Here is a 15,521-nt window from a genome sequence, read left to right as displayed (position 1 = left end):
GCTGTGGAGCGCCCACCACTTTTTCATTCTCCTCGGCCTTTTCCTGTGATGGAGGGCACTCCGCTCTAATGTGACCCTTCAGACCACATTTATCGCACCGCGCAATTCTTCCCTCCACTCTAACTTTCAAGGTAGTTTCTCCGACTGAGATATTTTCTATAATCTTCTCTAGGTCCTCCTCCACGACCTGTACCACTAGTTCAAGGGTTTGTCATTTCCAATTCCTATGGGACCCCCTGATGGCCTGCAGGACCACCACCTTCTCTTCCATGTCCAGCAGTATGGCAGCCACCAGCCAGGTCACATTCACTTCTGGTGGTGTCTTCCACGTGAACCTGGACGTACGTCTCCCAAGGTACTCGGGTAGAACCGCCACCTCGTCTGACTTCAGCGATGTGGCTGAGTACAGTCTGGCAGTTGTTATCTCCTTAAACTACACCTCCACCTTCGCCCGGCGTGCTAACGATTCTGCCAGCTCGCCGCCTTAATAATAAAAACAATGGTTTTAAATTTTGGCGAAGGAACAGCAGTTTTTGAGGGGATGGTTAAGTTGATTTCGTTGATCTAGCACTTGATTGTACTCTCTTTCCCCGCCCCCGAAAGGATGCGAAACGCAAAGTTGACCCTAGGAAGATCTGATATCAGAACGTAAAGGGCTGAAATATACCTCAAAGCATATTTCTGGCGCTCAACCGGATCTGCCAATTTATTGACCCTGATAACACTTCATTTTGATTCAGGCAAAGGACGAGCAATACTCTGGTTGGGGGTGAAGATTGCATAGACCTCAGTTCATGACTGCTACATTGTTTTATCGACCACAAAACGACGAAAGACAACGTTGATCTCGGCGAAATTTGAACTCAAAACATAAAGAGCCAGAAGGAAAGCCCCTTAGCCTTTTGTCCGGCGTGCTAAAATTTCTACCAGCTCACCTCTTTATATCGCAAACTATATTATCCAAATATACCTCTAAATTTTCAAAACGATAAAGCGGACGTCGAAGTTGATTTGTTCACCATTTCTAGCAGATTGGAAAATGAAAGAAGCTCTCTTAAAACACGAAACTTCTGCATGTTCTGCAGATTGTACATGTGCGTGTATTTATACACACACACACACACATTGTGAGCTATGCGGTAAGAGAGGGAGAGAGAGAGATGGCGTGTTGATATTCTAATGCAGCCTGTGTGTGTGTTTATGTTGTTGTTATCAATTTCCGCCATGTTTACTTTATATTCTCTTATTTTATCATGACGAGTGACTTGAGACGACAAATCCGGTTTAACCAACCTTGAAGATAACGGCTGAACAACAATCAATCAATTATCGTTTTTGTTGTTGTCGCTGTTGTTCTCTTACTTCTGTTGCTACTCCTTATTGTTATTACACAAGGAAGCGAACTGGTAGAATTCGTTAGCAGCCTGAACAAAATAGTTAGCGGCATTTCTCCCGGTTCTACGTTCGGTGCTCAAATTCCACCGTGATCGACTTCGCATTTCATCTTTTCGGAGTTGAAGCAAGTACCAGTCAAGTACTGAAGTCAATGCAATCGACTACCCCCCCCCCCCGCAAATTTCCAGTCCTTGTATCTATTATAGGAAAGATCATTACGCAAAGCGGCGAGCTGGCGGCAGGGTTAGCGCTCAAAAGTCATCTAGGACAAAAGAACGAACAGATCTCCGTCAGTGTCATACTGTCTACTACAAGACGAGATATGTTGGATAATGTGCTTCCTAGTTAATACAAAGTACCAGATTGGATGGTCATAGCAAAATATTCTTTACTCATAGTTTTATATTGAGTAAGGATTGACTGAGATCTGAGCAACTACTACAAAATATCCGGATATAGAGTACTATGTTAGTATTTTATAAATTGTACTTCATAAAAGACACACTGGAGGTACAAGTTAAAGAAAAAGTTTAGTTCGCTCGACTTGCTAGCTGTGAAAAAAAAATGAAAACGAAACCTCAAATCCGGTCCTGCTTTAGGGAATGTCGTAGAAAAAGACGCGATTATATAGTAAAAAATTTTCAAATAAATTTGGTTGTCGAGCCTGAAATTCAGAATAAGGTTTTTAAGCGAGACAAAAAGCAGTTCAATAATATAAAATTGTTTTATTAGAATCTTTTACAGAGAGAAGTTTATTTGAATCTTAATACAACAAAATATAACAGTTTCGTATTGGCATAACGACATAAAAAGAAACTACCTCAAAGGATTAAATCCATAATTATACACACACACACACACACAAGAGCTTTGTATTGGCTCGGAAAAATGAGTACTTGGCCTCATGATAATATTTATTTTGTCTATGTCAGCCTCTTTGCGACTGACTTTCGACTCCGTGCATTGGGTCTTCGGGCATAGTCGCAAGTTGTCCGAAAACCCTGAGCTCACATCCTCTCACATTTATGGTAATTTCAAAAATGCAGACGCTTTAACTTATTGTTGGCCTTAAAATAAGACCAGTCAGATTTTATGCTGATTGAAAACTTGTTACAGAAGGACCAGCATCAAGAAATGAGAGAGAATTTTGTAGAACACGTCGGTAGCGTTTCTGTGTCGACGAAAGCTCATTAGTTCGGGTTGGCGTTGGGGCAACTTCTGATCTGTTTCTAGAACTCCTTTACATCTGAATAAACTAGAGCAACTTAAAGTGCTACGTTGACGAACACAACGCTACATCCGGTCGGGGAATTCAAACCACAATCACACAATTGCGTGTAAAACAACTTAACCATTAGACTGGCCACGTTTTCGTGACACAAAATTAGAAGTATGACTAGCGAAACGAAACCGATCAAGTTATCGCTGAAGAGAACGAAGCTTATAACTATACAGGAGAATATGGTGAAAAAGTAGTTAATACCAGAAAAATTTAATGGAATGTGTGATGGAATGTATACGCCACAGTTCATGGAAATAAGATCAGAAAGTTTCGGGTTCAATCCCTCCCTAGGAAGCACTTCAAAACCAGCGAAAGGATACCTACGAGTATTAATCTGGATGGGTCTGGTTGTCTTAGGATATCGGGAACTAACGGGCTGAAGCCTGAATCATTTGCTTGACGGGAGTTCTTCCTCTGAAGATTTCTCCGTTCGACTCGTAGCGAGTCTCTGCTTACAAGAAAAAAGTTCAATGCGTTTATGATGAAATGGTAAAGATGTTCCGCTTTCCATATATAGAAATTTAAACCAACAAAAATGTTAAAAGAAATTGTTGGGAAGAATACGAAGAACGAAAAACTCTTCCTTCAATTATTAAATAGGTTTTGGTTATGTAAATACGACAGAGCCTGCATTGAGTTAACAATGTCATGCATGGTTAAAATCTTCGATAAAAGAAGTATAGGAAAGAATACGGGATAGTTTATTTATCTCGGCACCGGAGACACTTTGAGGTCGTTTATCGAGTCCCCCTGCTGTATAAACGTATAGGTGGTCGAGATTACGACATATCACTGAACGGACGACAGCCCGTTACAGGGATTAAGGTCAGAAATCCTTTGACGAGAGGGAGCAAATCCATTACACCGATTCTAATACTTGACTAATGCGTTCATCTTATCGATCCCGGAGACATGAAATGCAAAAGTTGATCTTGGAAGGATTCGAACTCTCGACGTAAAGACCTGGAAGAAATGCCACTAAGCGTTTTGTCCGACGTGCCAATTATTCTACCCGCTCGCCGCTTTATAGAGTAGTTGAACAATTTCAAAGAGTAGATATGAAGAAAGAAACATATGAAGTCTGTTGAGAGCCGGAAAGACTGGAGGCTGTTCTGTCTCTTGCTGTGGACTTACGACGTCCGTATTCTGTAGATTCTGACAAAAATGTTTAAAAATAGCGTTTAAGGCTACAAAAAAAAAAAAAACAACCATAGAAAAAGATGTATCTGTCGTCTTATGATAGATTTTCCACAGAAAAATATCGTCGGTTTCAAAAACAGAGTGTTTATGTGAATGTACACGGAGGTAGAACTTGATCTTTTCGTGCACCCTGCAGAATTCGTTTGTCGTCTGATTTACAGCAGAGAAGCCGAGGATATCCACATTTTTTCCCCCGGGAAAATATTTTGGGCTGTGAAAGTACACGCTAATAAAAGTTCATTTTTTTATATGTAATCTGTGGACTTAGTCGAGTTTCATCTTTTCTGGTTTAAATCGTAGAGGCCGAGGGATGTACGACTTTTTTTTCCTATTCTGGGAGCATATTTTGCTGTTCCTGACTTGTACTCGTTCGGGAGTGATGAGAAACTTTCCTTTGTCCCAAAATGCAAGTTTCTCTTGTGGTCGCACATAGGGTAGAATGTATTTTTCTGGGTAAGGATCTTCAGGTACTGATCGAAGAGTTATGCAAGAACAAATTGGACCCATCTTGAAAAGCAATTTTCTTTTCCCCTTGTCTCTCTTCCACAGAAAGTTCCATTTACATTACGTTTGGTTCTTCTATTCGAAGAGTGAAGAAAAAACTTCTATACTCTTCCTCGTGCTCACAAGAATTGTCTTTATAGAAGTTCGCCTTTGGATTTACAGATGTAGAAAAATATTGTTCACTTACACAAAATTTTGTAAAGATGAATTCAAAACGCAGGAATTTGGTCTTTATAAAGGACGAAGGAGAATCTAATTCTTGGAACGAAGGTGACGCAGCTTATTATATTTGCACAGCATGTTTTTGTCCTGTTGGGTTTGTGAGTTTTCGGTGCATGTATCTGTGTATGTATATCTGTCCGTACGTATATATGTAAGTGCGTGGATGTTCGTTTATCTGTAGATAATTCTGCTTGTGTGAACGCGTGAGTGTGACATTTATCTTTTACTTGTTTCAGCCATTGGACTTTGGCATCCTAGGGTACCACCTTGAATAATATCGCCAAACAAATCGATCCTGTTGTTTATTTTTTATGTTTGGTACTCATTGTATCAGACATAAAGCAATCAAAGACGCATGTCTGTATACACACACACACACACCCACACACACACACACACACACACACACACATATATATATATATATATATACACACATATATATATATATGTTTATATATATATATATATACATTTTATACTGTGAAACTTGATTTAATTTTAATTTTTAATAAATTGATTTTAATTGAGTTTTTACCTGTAATTTTGGATTTTATCCCTAATATTATATATATATATATATATATATATATATATATATATATATGTGTGTGTGTGTGTGTGTGTGTGTGTGTGTGTCTGCGCGTGCACGTATGTATATCTAGTCTAGTGGTGGTCTGCACTTGAGTAGGTCTGGGGCACGTGAACCTTCTCCGTAACTCTCTGTACACCCCAGAGAGTACCCTCCCCGGCCGCCGTTAAATATACTACTGGAATTTCGACTAACATGAGGTTTCTCGTTGCCCTCTCCAGGTAAGTGGTATTTGAACTCAGAATATAGATAGCACGCCGGAGGATATACCGTAAATCATCTCTGCGGACGCGCCAAGGACTCTGCCGCTCTCATACCCGGAGAGAAACGTGAAATGAAATGCTTAGATCAAGAACACAACGCGCCAGCCGGTCCGAAGACCGAAACCAACACCTAGCGAACGCGACTGCGACACCCTAGGCACTAAGCCAAGTGCTTTTACACACACATACAATGCAAACACACACACACACGTGTATATGTATGAACTAACCATTAAGCCACGCGCCTTTACATACACACACACAAACACAAACACGCACACACACAAACACAGACACACACACATATATATGTATACACGAACACACACACATATGTGTGTGTATTATTAACTTCTACACTGTTTCCAACAGCCAAATTCACTAAAAGGTTGTTAGAAGACCTGCAGCTAAGAAACACTCGCATAAGATGCCGCGCTGTGAGACTGAACACGAAACAACGCGGTTGTAAGGCGAGGTCATTAATCACGCAGTCACCCCTGCGTCTATGAATGCATCTCTCTCTCTCTCTCTCTCTCTCTCTCTCTCTCTCTCTTTATTATTATTTTTTTTAATGAATAAGGAAGTCGACACTAATTACAGATTTAATTATGAAATATAACGTATACCAAAATTGCCTTTGGAAAGTTGTGGTGAGGAGGGCAGAGATCTCTCTTCCCAGAAACATACGAGCAGAATAAAATCATGCGAACAGAAACAGCAGCCTATTCTCCCTCAATTTAGACTTTACTGTTTAAAGAAAATAAATGAAAATGTTAATGTTGACCTAAATATTTCTACAGCTACAGGACGGTCATAAGTGATATTAATCCAGTTTAAGGAACAAGCGTCGGGAAGAATGATTGTAGTACTTGTTCCAGCTCTCTGCGATCCGAGTTCAAACCCTGCAGAGGTCGGCTTTGTCTTCTATCGCTCTGAGACTGGAAAATAAAATACTTTTCAAATACACACTCTCTCTCTTTCTTCACGGTCTACCTGTTTGACGCTGTTTCCCCCTCTTTATCTCTCCCTTTCGTGTCTATTCAGATTTGTCATTGGTTGGTAGGTACCAGCACGATTCAGCGAATCCATTGTTCGCTGAAATTAGAAACAAGAGCATCAGCTCTCGTTAGATTTATTGGTTCTGGGTGCATCAGGCAGACGAGAGGCAACCCTGTCCAAACACCGCTTATCCCTGAATTCCCTGGGCTAAAGCTTGAAATGTATTATGAACACATATTCGCCATAACGGAGAAGCTATTTTACTGCGACAAAACGCACCAGCGATTAGCATATTTGCATTCGAATCTGCCAGAACCTATGTGTTTTCAAATTTTAGCACAAAGCCAGCAATTTCGGGTGAGGGACTAAGTTGATTAAATCGGACCCCAATGCTCAACTAGTACTTACTTTATCGACACCCGGAACGATAAAAGGCAAAGTCGGGTCTTGGCGGAATTTGAAATCATGACGTGAAGCATTTCGCCTGGCATGTTAACGTTTCTTATTTCTTTACTGCGCACAAGGGGCTACACACAGAGGGGACAAACAAGGACAGACAAACGGATTAAGTCGATTATATCGACCCCAGTGCGTAACTGGTACTTATTTAATCGACCCAAAAAAACTGAAAGGCAAAGTCGACCTCGGCGGAATTTGAACTCAGAACGTAGCGACAGACGAAATACCGCTAAGCATTTCGCGCTGCCTGCTAACGTTTCTGCCACCTTAATCTGTCAGAACATATTAAGAACAAGAACACTCAGAGAGCGCAAACCTCCGCCAAGGCAACACCAATGTCCTCTCAACGATTAGCCAGAGATGATTTTTATAAAAATGAGAATATCTGAAATAAACTCGACTGCTCTCACAAATGAGAATACTAAAAATGAACCCGACCGCTCTCAAAAATTAAGTAAAAAAAAAAAAAAAAAAAAAAAAAAAAACGAACAGGAAAAACAATCCAGAATCCTTATCGAGTACAGGATCAATTCTAATTTAATCTGTCAGTGCCAGTCACGAGGCCAAATAACCCTGAAAGTTTCATTCGAATCCATCCAGCGGTTCTTGAGATATCTTGTCCACTGACAAACGAACAAGACTGAAATCAATACCTCCGCCTTCGCGAAGGCGGACGTAAAAAAATATGCAAGCCATCGTCTTGAATCACGCTGATCAGGCAGCATATGAAGATTTAATAAAGATTTAATAATTTTCTCAGCAAAGATGGACACTGCAAGGGATTATTATAAATTCTAACTTCCCCATTGACGATATTTTGGCTCCTTCGTTAGTTCAATTTGATTGAGGTCCTATTAAGTGGTAAATATTAATCAATGCTCAGTGTAAGCTTAGGAACAGATTAAGGATCAGTGTCAAGTTATAACCCCTAAAATGTTTTTTATTTATTTATTAAATCATTCATTTTGTTTGGAGTTTTGTTTTTAAAAAAAATGGAACAATTTTTTTTCTTTCAAATCTCTTTTGTTCTCTTAAAAGTGTTTCCATAAAACATCAAAGCAAATTCTTTTCCTAAAGAATCATCATAAAATATATGAACGCAATTGTGTATATATATATATATGTGTATATATCTTTAAACATATCATAAAATATATGAACGGAAGTGTATATATATATATATATATATATATATATATATATATATATATATATATATATATATATATATATACATAGTGTGCGTGTGTGTGTATGAATTGAGTTTTTATGTACATGTATATACATATATATGTATGTATATCTACCTATGTATACGTGTATACATATGAATATATGTATAAGTATGTATATATATATATGTGTGTGCTTGTGTATGTATATATGTATATATGCATGAATATGTGTGTGTATATATATTTTTATATGCTTATATATATATAAATGTGCGTGTGCGTATATGTGCGTACGCGCGTGTGTGTAAATATACATGCACAAACAAAATGGTGGCTTTTTGTACAGGAAAGACAGAATAGATTGAAATGGGGAAAGATAAATAAAATATAGAAAAATAAACACGAATTGCTATTTATGATTTTTACTTTTTTTTTTTTATTGTTATTATCATTTTATTCATTTTCGGAAAGAGAAAAAAAGAAGCAAAAAACCTTGAGATTTTATTCAATAAATTGCTTTTAGCATGTCAGTGACGTTTAACTGAATCTCCTCCACCTGTCGATGGTTCACTTCAGGTTAAGGGAATTTTAAAATGGCGTCTATATATGTTGCATTGCATTTGGAATGACATTCGTTGAATACAGATGGGTTGGAGCGTGAATGTGGCGCCTGCACGTGCGTGAATGTTGTAGACGAGTGATGTGTGTGTACGTGTGTACGTGTGTGTGTGTGCGTGTATACTTGTGTGTATATATATATAAAGTGGCGTATGTGTTTGTGCAGTGTATTTGTTCGTGAATGTGTTTGTGTTCGAATGTGCTTGTGTTCGAATGTGTTTGTGTTCGAATGTGTTTGTGTTCGAATGTGTTTGTGTTCGAATGTGTTTGTGTTCGAATGTGTTTGTGTGACTGAATGTTGTGTGTGTGTGTGTGTATGTGAATGAGGCATGTGTGCGTATCAGTAGTTTTGCGTGCATGAATGAGGTGTGTGAGTGTTAGTGTTTGTGGGCGCGTGAATGTAGTGTGTGTATGTGTGTTTGTGTTTATGTGTGTGTATCGCCTGTATGCGTTCGTGTTTATACGAGCGTGAATTCGGTATGTGTGTGTGTGTATCTGTGTTAGTATGAACGTGGTCTATTTGTGTGTGGTTATGAATGCCTCGTGTGTGTTGTGTGTGTGTGTGTTTGTTTCTTACGTGTGAGTTTTTAAGCGTGCGTATGTATGTCTATGTAGGTATGTGACATATTACCAATGCGTCTATGCCCATGCGTATATATACGTATGAGTACCTCTGTCTTTATTACCTCCGCTTTAGCGAAGGTGGAGGTATTGTTTTCAGTTGTGTTTGTTTGTCCGCGGACAAGATATCACAAGAACCGCTGGGTGGCTTCAGATGAAACGTTCAGGGATGTTTCGCCTCCTGACTGGCACAAACTAATTAGATTTTAGGATCTGTTTTTTATTACCCGTGTAGGATAACATAGAGGTGACAAAACAAAACATGTGGGACATAAAACATATATAAAAAATAGAAATGAATGTTACAACGTATGAAGACATGAAAATGATAAAATAGAAATGGAACCATTCGCCCCACTTATGAGTTAAAAATAGTCTGCAGTTTTTATCCAATCAAACGTAGTTTAACCAGTGCTTGTCAAAACGTCATAAAGAAACAAACGTTTCATATAGGCACAAACGCAAACACAAGTACACCGGCACATACAACTATATATATATATATGTATACTACTACCACGGCACTCCGTCGATTACGATGACGAGGGTTCCAGTTGATCCAATCAACGGAAGAGCCTGCTCGTGAAATTAACGTGAAAGTGGCTGAGCACTCCACAGACACGTATACCCTTAACGTAGTTCTCGGGGATATTCAGCGTGACACAGAGTGTGACAAGGCTGGCCTTTTGAAATACAGGTACAAGAGAAACAAGAAGAAAGAGTGAGAGAAAGTTCTGGTGAAAGAGTACAGCAAGGTTCGCCATCACACCCTGCCAGAGCCTCGTGGATATATATATATATATATATATATATATATATATATATATATATATAGAGAGAGAGAGAGAGAGAGAGAGAGAGAGAGAGATAGATAGATAGATAGATAGATAGATATGGCCTAATTTATTCTAAGGTAAATTTTAGTTTCTTATGATTATACATCAAACTTTTTCATTCCAGATTGAGCCCCACTAAACACTGTTTGTCACAGCTGACTAGTTTGCAAAACGTTATCGTGGCATGAAGACAATTATAAAGCTCACCATGCTATAAAGCTTTGTGTTAAACTGGGTAAAAATGTTCTAGAAGCCTATGAGTTGCTGAACGCTGCTTATGGATTAACATGTATGAGACGAGCATCTGTTTTTGACTGGCAGAAGAGTCTAGGGAAAGCAAGTTCACTTGGAACCTCGCAATGATTCTCATTCTCGACAGCAAGGATATCATCAACATTAACTGGGTTCTGTCTGGTCAGGCAGTCAACAAAGAGTACTTTGTAAAGATTTTGAGGGAGCTCAGGAAGAGATTTTGTCGCAAAAGGCCAGAGTCTCACCTAGTTGAAGGATAAGATGAAAGAGGCTGTGAAAAGAGTCATGGCTACTTTTACTTTGGGGGACTTACAAAGGGCCTTCAAGGAGTGCATAGGGTGTTACAACAACAGCATTGAAGCCAGTGGGCCCTACTGTGCAGGAGATTAGTTTTTTTTAGTTCTTGTCACTTAATAAGGGCCTCCCTTGAAAAACTTGAAACTTTGTACGTATATTGACAAGAAAATTGAATTAAGGTATATATTTTTACCCAATAAATTACTTTGTGAACCAAAATCGCATTATTTAATAATTGCTAATATTGAAATATCATCCAAAGGTGGCGTCCTGGCAGAATCGTTAGAATGCGGCCTAAAATGTTTAGCGACATTTCGTCCGTCTTTACGCTCTGAGTTCAAGTTTGACCATGGGCGACTTTGTATTTTTTATTCTTTTAGGATCCAGAAATAAAGTATCTGTTGAACATTAGGGTCGACATAATTCACCTACTTCCTCCCCGAAATTACTGAACTTGAGCCAACATTTCAAATCAATATTAAACATCATTTTATGATGAACATTGTTGTAATCTACTGGACTGAATTTATATTAAAAATTATTTGGTTTAACATTGCTCTATACATAAAATATATTTACAAAATAATAGATTCAAAAAGATCTCTGTAAACTGTCGCACATATTTTATACGTACTACAAATTTTATGCTACAATAAAATTTATCGAGTCGATAAAAAACAAAAATATATGTACCAAAAATTATTTTTTTAAAAAATTACATCTGATTTGTAGTATTTATTTTACATAAAAATTATTCTGCGGTTAAAATTGTTCTATTGATGGAAATATATTAGAAATAATATACCTTAAAACCATTTTTACGATTTTTAGGATATATTTTCTTTATCCAAAAACTTTTATGCATTTATAGCCGATCTATAATTATAAATATTTTACCGAAAATTATTTATATAAATTTATTCATAGAAAAGATTGATATTGCCAACAGTAGTGTGAAACTAAGAACTAAGATTTCTGAATTTAGGTCCTGAAACAAAATCAATCAAAATAATATATATTTTTCTTTTCAACTCTGTTCTTTGTTTTTCGAACACGTAATTACTATAATGAGTATTTCCCTCTTGTATACATATATATATATATATATATATATATATATATATATATATATATATATATATATATATATATATATATACATAACTATATGCTATTTTTTTTATTGGGCAGATATCGTGCTTTTACACTTTTTGCCATAAGAGAAAATTTATTCTCCACGGTAACTGCAATGAATTTGTTCTTAGAAGTTGAAAAATGTCACTAGCATACTTAAAGTAACTTAAAGTTCGTAGAGAGAGAGAGAGAGAGAGAATTATTTCGGTTGAATGGCAGAACGCCTGTCATGCTTTCAAAAGATGTGAGTTCCTATCCTATGGAAAGCTTTTGCTTCTTTCACCCCAAAAATGGTTTCAAAGACAACGTTTGCGTGCCATGATTATTCGCTTTATCTACTTCGAATTTCACCTTCTTCAACGAATTGTATGTATGTATGTATGTATGTTCTTTTCTTTCTCTTTTTAACTTAGAATGGAGGCGCAATGGCCCAGTGGTTAGAGCAGCGGACTCGCAGTCATAGGATCGCGGTTTCGATTCCCAGACCAGGCGTTGTGAGTGTTTATTGAGCGAAAACACCTAAAGCTCCACGAGGCTCCGGCAGGGGATGGTGGCGAACCCTGCTCTACTCTTTCACCACAACTTTCTCTCACTCTTTCTTCCTGTTTCTGTTGTACCTGTATTTCAAAGGGTCAGCCGTGTCACACTGTGTCACGCTGAATATCCCCGAGAACTACGTTAAGGGTAGAAGTGTCTGTGGAGTGCTCAGCCACTTGCACGTTAATTTCACGAGCAGGCTGTTCCGTTGATCGGATCAACTGGAACCCTCGACGTCGTAAGCGACGGAGTGCCAACAACAACAACTTAGAGTAAGTTTTAACCAGCAACCTACTTGATAGTAAGACTCTGAAAGAAATTCTCTTGTTTTGTTCATAATCCTTTAAATCCTACGAAGTTCTTGCAGATATTTTTAGTCCCAGTTATCGCGACCATTTGTAGCATATGAATTAAGGATTTACATTCTCTCCCCAAGATCCCGTGTTCAGCTATACTTTGCTCCAGACTGGTTTGTATATATCCTGTTTCTCCAGTAATAACAGGTATGAAGCTGAAACTGCATCTTGGATGCTGGATTTGTAAACATCTCATCAATGGTCCTTAGATGTTCTCTCTCTCTCTTGTATTTTTCTAACCACATTCATGTCCAGAGAGCAGCTGATTTCCACAACAGAACGTATCTATTTTTTGTGGTCCCACGTAGCGATATCGGGCTGGTTGTGTTTTAAATTGGTGGTTGGTTTATTTTTTAAGTTCCCCAAAATTTATACATGTATGTACGTATGTATCTAAGTACGTACGTACGTACGTATGTATGTATGTACGTATGCATGTATGTATGTATATATGTATGTATGTATGTATATCTCTTAAACAAACGGTCTCACATATAGAGGCATCTTCCACATTTATACGAACGCAGACACACATATTTGTATATAAATATCCATAAGTGCATTTCAATGTTAACGTCTAAGAAGCATGACATATATTTATTATTTATTTATTTCACTATTTATAGAACGGAAGGTTCAGACCCGTAAATTGTGGAAATACAAGAACAAACGTAAGTTCCATAAATCAAGTTCGCAAGACAAAGATTTATTGTCACGCCATTTTAGCTTACGTGCTTAAAATCTCCTTTCTTCCTATTTTGCTACAGAAATCATTTCTGCTTGCTTGCTGCCTTTGTTTATTTGTTTTATTTATTTTATTTCATTATATTTTGATTGTGTTTTATTTCTGTTAGTTTTTCATTTTCTGTTAATCCATAAAAAGAATAGCCATGCAGTCTTTAATAAATGGCGCGTCCGAATAACCATAATAATGGGTTCAAGTTTTGGCACAAGGTTAGCAATTAGGGAAACTCATAGTGGATTACATCGCCCCCTAGTATTTGACATGTTATTTAATTTATCGACCCCGCTCCAACCAAAAAAAGAGATGAGAGGTAAATAATAATCATTTCTATTATGAGCACAAGAACTGAAATTTTAGAGGGAGGGGGATAGTCGATTACGTCGAATCCACTGCTCAACTGCTACTTATTTTATAGACCCCGAAGGATAAAAGGCAAAATTGCCCTCGGTAGAATTTGAACTCAGAGCGTAGTAATGGACGAAATGCCTGGTGCGCTAACGATTCTGCCAGCTTGCTGTCTTAATAATAATTACAATAATAATAATGGTTTTAAGTTTTGCCACAAGAGCAGAAATTTAGGGGTGGGAATATTTCGATTACATCGGCCCCAGTATTTGATTGGTGCTTATTTTATCGACCCCCGAAAGGATGAAAGGCAAAGTCGACCTCGGCGGAATTTGAACTCAGAAGTTAAACACGAACGAAATACTGCTTAACATTTCGCTGGTGTGCTAACGAGTCTGCCAACTCACCGAATAATAATAATAATAATAATAATAATAATAATAATAATAATAATAATAATAATAATAATAATAATAATAATAATAATAATAATAATAATAATAATAATAATAATAATAATAATAATAATAATAATAATAATAATAATAATAATAATAATAATAATAATAATAATAATAATAATAATAATAATAATAATAATAATAATAATAATAATAATAATAATAATAATAATAATAATAATAATAATAATTAATAATAATAATAATAATAATAATAATAATAATAATAATAATAATAATAATAACAACAATAACAACAACAACAACAACAACAACAACAACAACAACAACAACAACAACAACAACAACAACAACAACAACAACAACAACAACAACAACAACAACAACAACAACAACAACAACAACAACAACAACAACAACAACAACAACAACAACAACAACAACAACAACAACAATAATAATAATAATAATAATAATAATAATAATAATAATAATAATAATAATAATAATAGTTGTCAAAGATCATGAAGGAAAAAAATGCCTTCTAATTGATGTTTCAATACCAGCAGATGACAACGTTTCTCTAAAAGAAATGGAAAAACTTTCAAAATACAAAGACCTGGAAATAGAGATAACTCGAATGTGGAATCTAAAAACAGAAACAATTCCTATCATAGTAGGTGCCTTAGGTATAATAAAAAAATATTCAGACAAATACATAACAAAAACACCAGGACTTACAAATATATATAACATACAGAAAATTGCACTACTGGGTACTGCACACATTCTACGCAAAACACTTTCAATACAGTAAACATAAGAGCACCACAGCAAACCACAGCACATACCCAAGGCGCACAGAGCTGCGCTCGGTAGTGAAGTGAAAGTACGTTATAAAAATAAAACTACTGAATAATAATAATAATAATAATAATAATAATAATAATAATAATAATAATAATAATAATAATAATAATAATAATAATAATAATAATAGTGATGATGATGATGATGATGATGATGATGATGATGATGATGATGATGATGATGATGATGATGATGATGGGTTTGCAGAAGCGCATAGAAAATAGGCATGTCCCGTGTTAGGGACGGCAAAGATCATTCGAAAATTCTTGGATGGCTGAGGTCACAGGTGGAGAGTTGTTATTCTAGTGTGAACCCATCTAAATTCCATTATAGGAGTGAGATACCAAAAAAAATTGAAATGATAATAATAAAAAGGTTGCCGTTGGTGACGAGAAAG

General features: G+C 36.7%; 1 long non-coding RNA gene across 1 annotated transcript in view; it reads left to right on the top strand.

The window, feature by feature from the left end:
• Window positions 1-15,521, top strand: part of LOC128250923 (uncharacterized) — a 49,103-nt gene that overhangs the window by 10,111 nt on the left and 23,471 nt on the right. The window contains exon 2 of the long non-coding RNA XR_016238572.1: window positions 13,369-13,413. This is a non-coding gene — a long non-coding RNA (uncharacterized LOC128250923). The remainder of the gene's footprint in view (window positions 1-13,368; window positions 13,414-15,521) is intronic.

The sequence above is a fragment of the Octopus bimaculoides genome, chromosome 26 (assembly GCF_046866305.1).
Source record: "Octopus bimaculoides isolate indiv1 chromosome 26, ASM4686630v1, whole genome shotgun sequence".
Taxonomy (NCBI): domain Eukaryota; kingdom Metazoa; phylum Mollusca; class Cephalopoda; order Octopoda; family Octopodidae; genus Octopus; species Octopus bimaculoides.
This window is presented reverse-complemented; position numbering and strand designations above follow the sequence as displayed.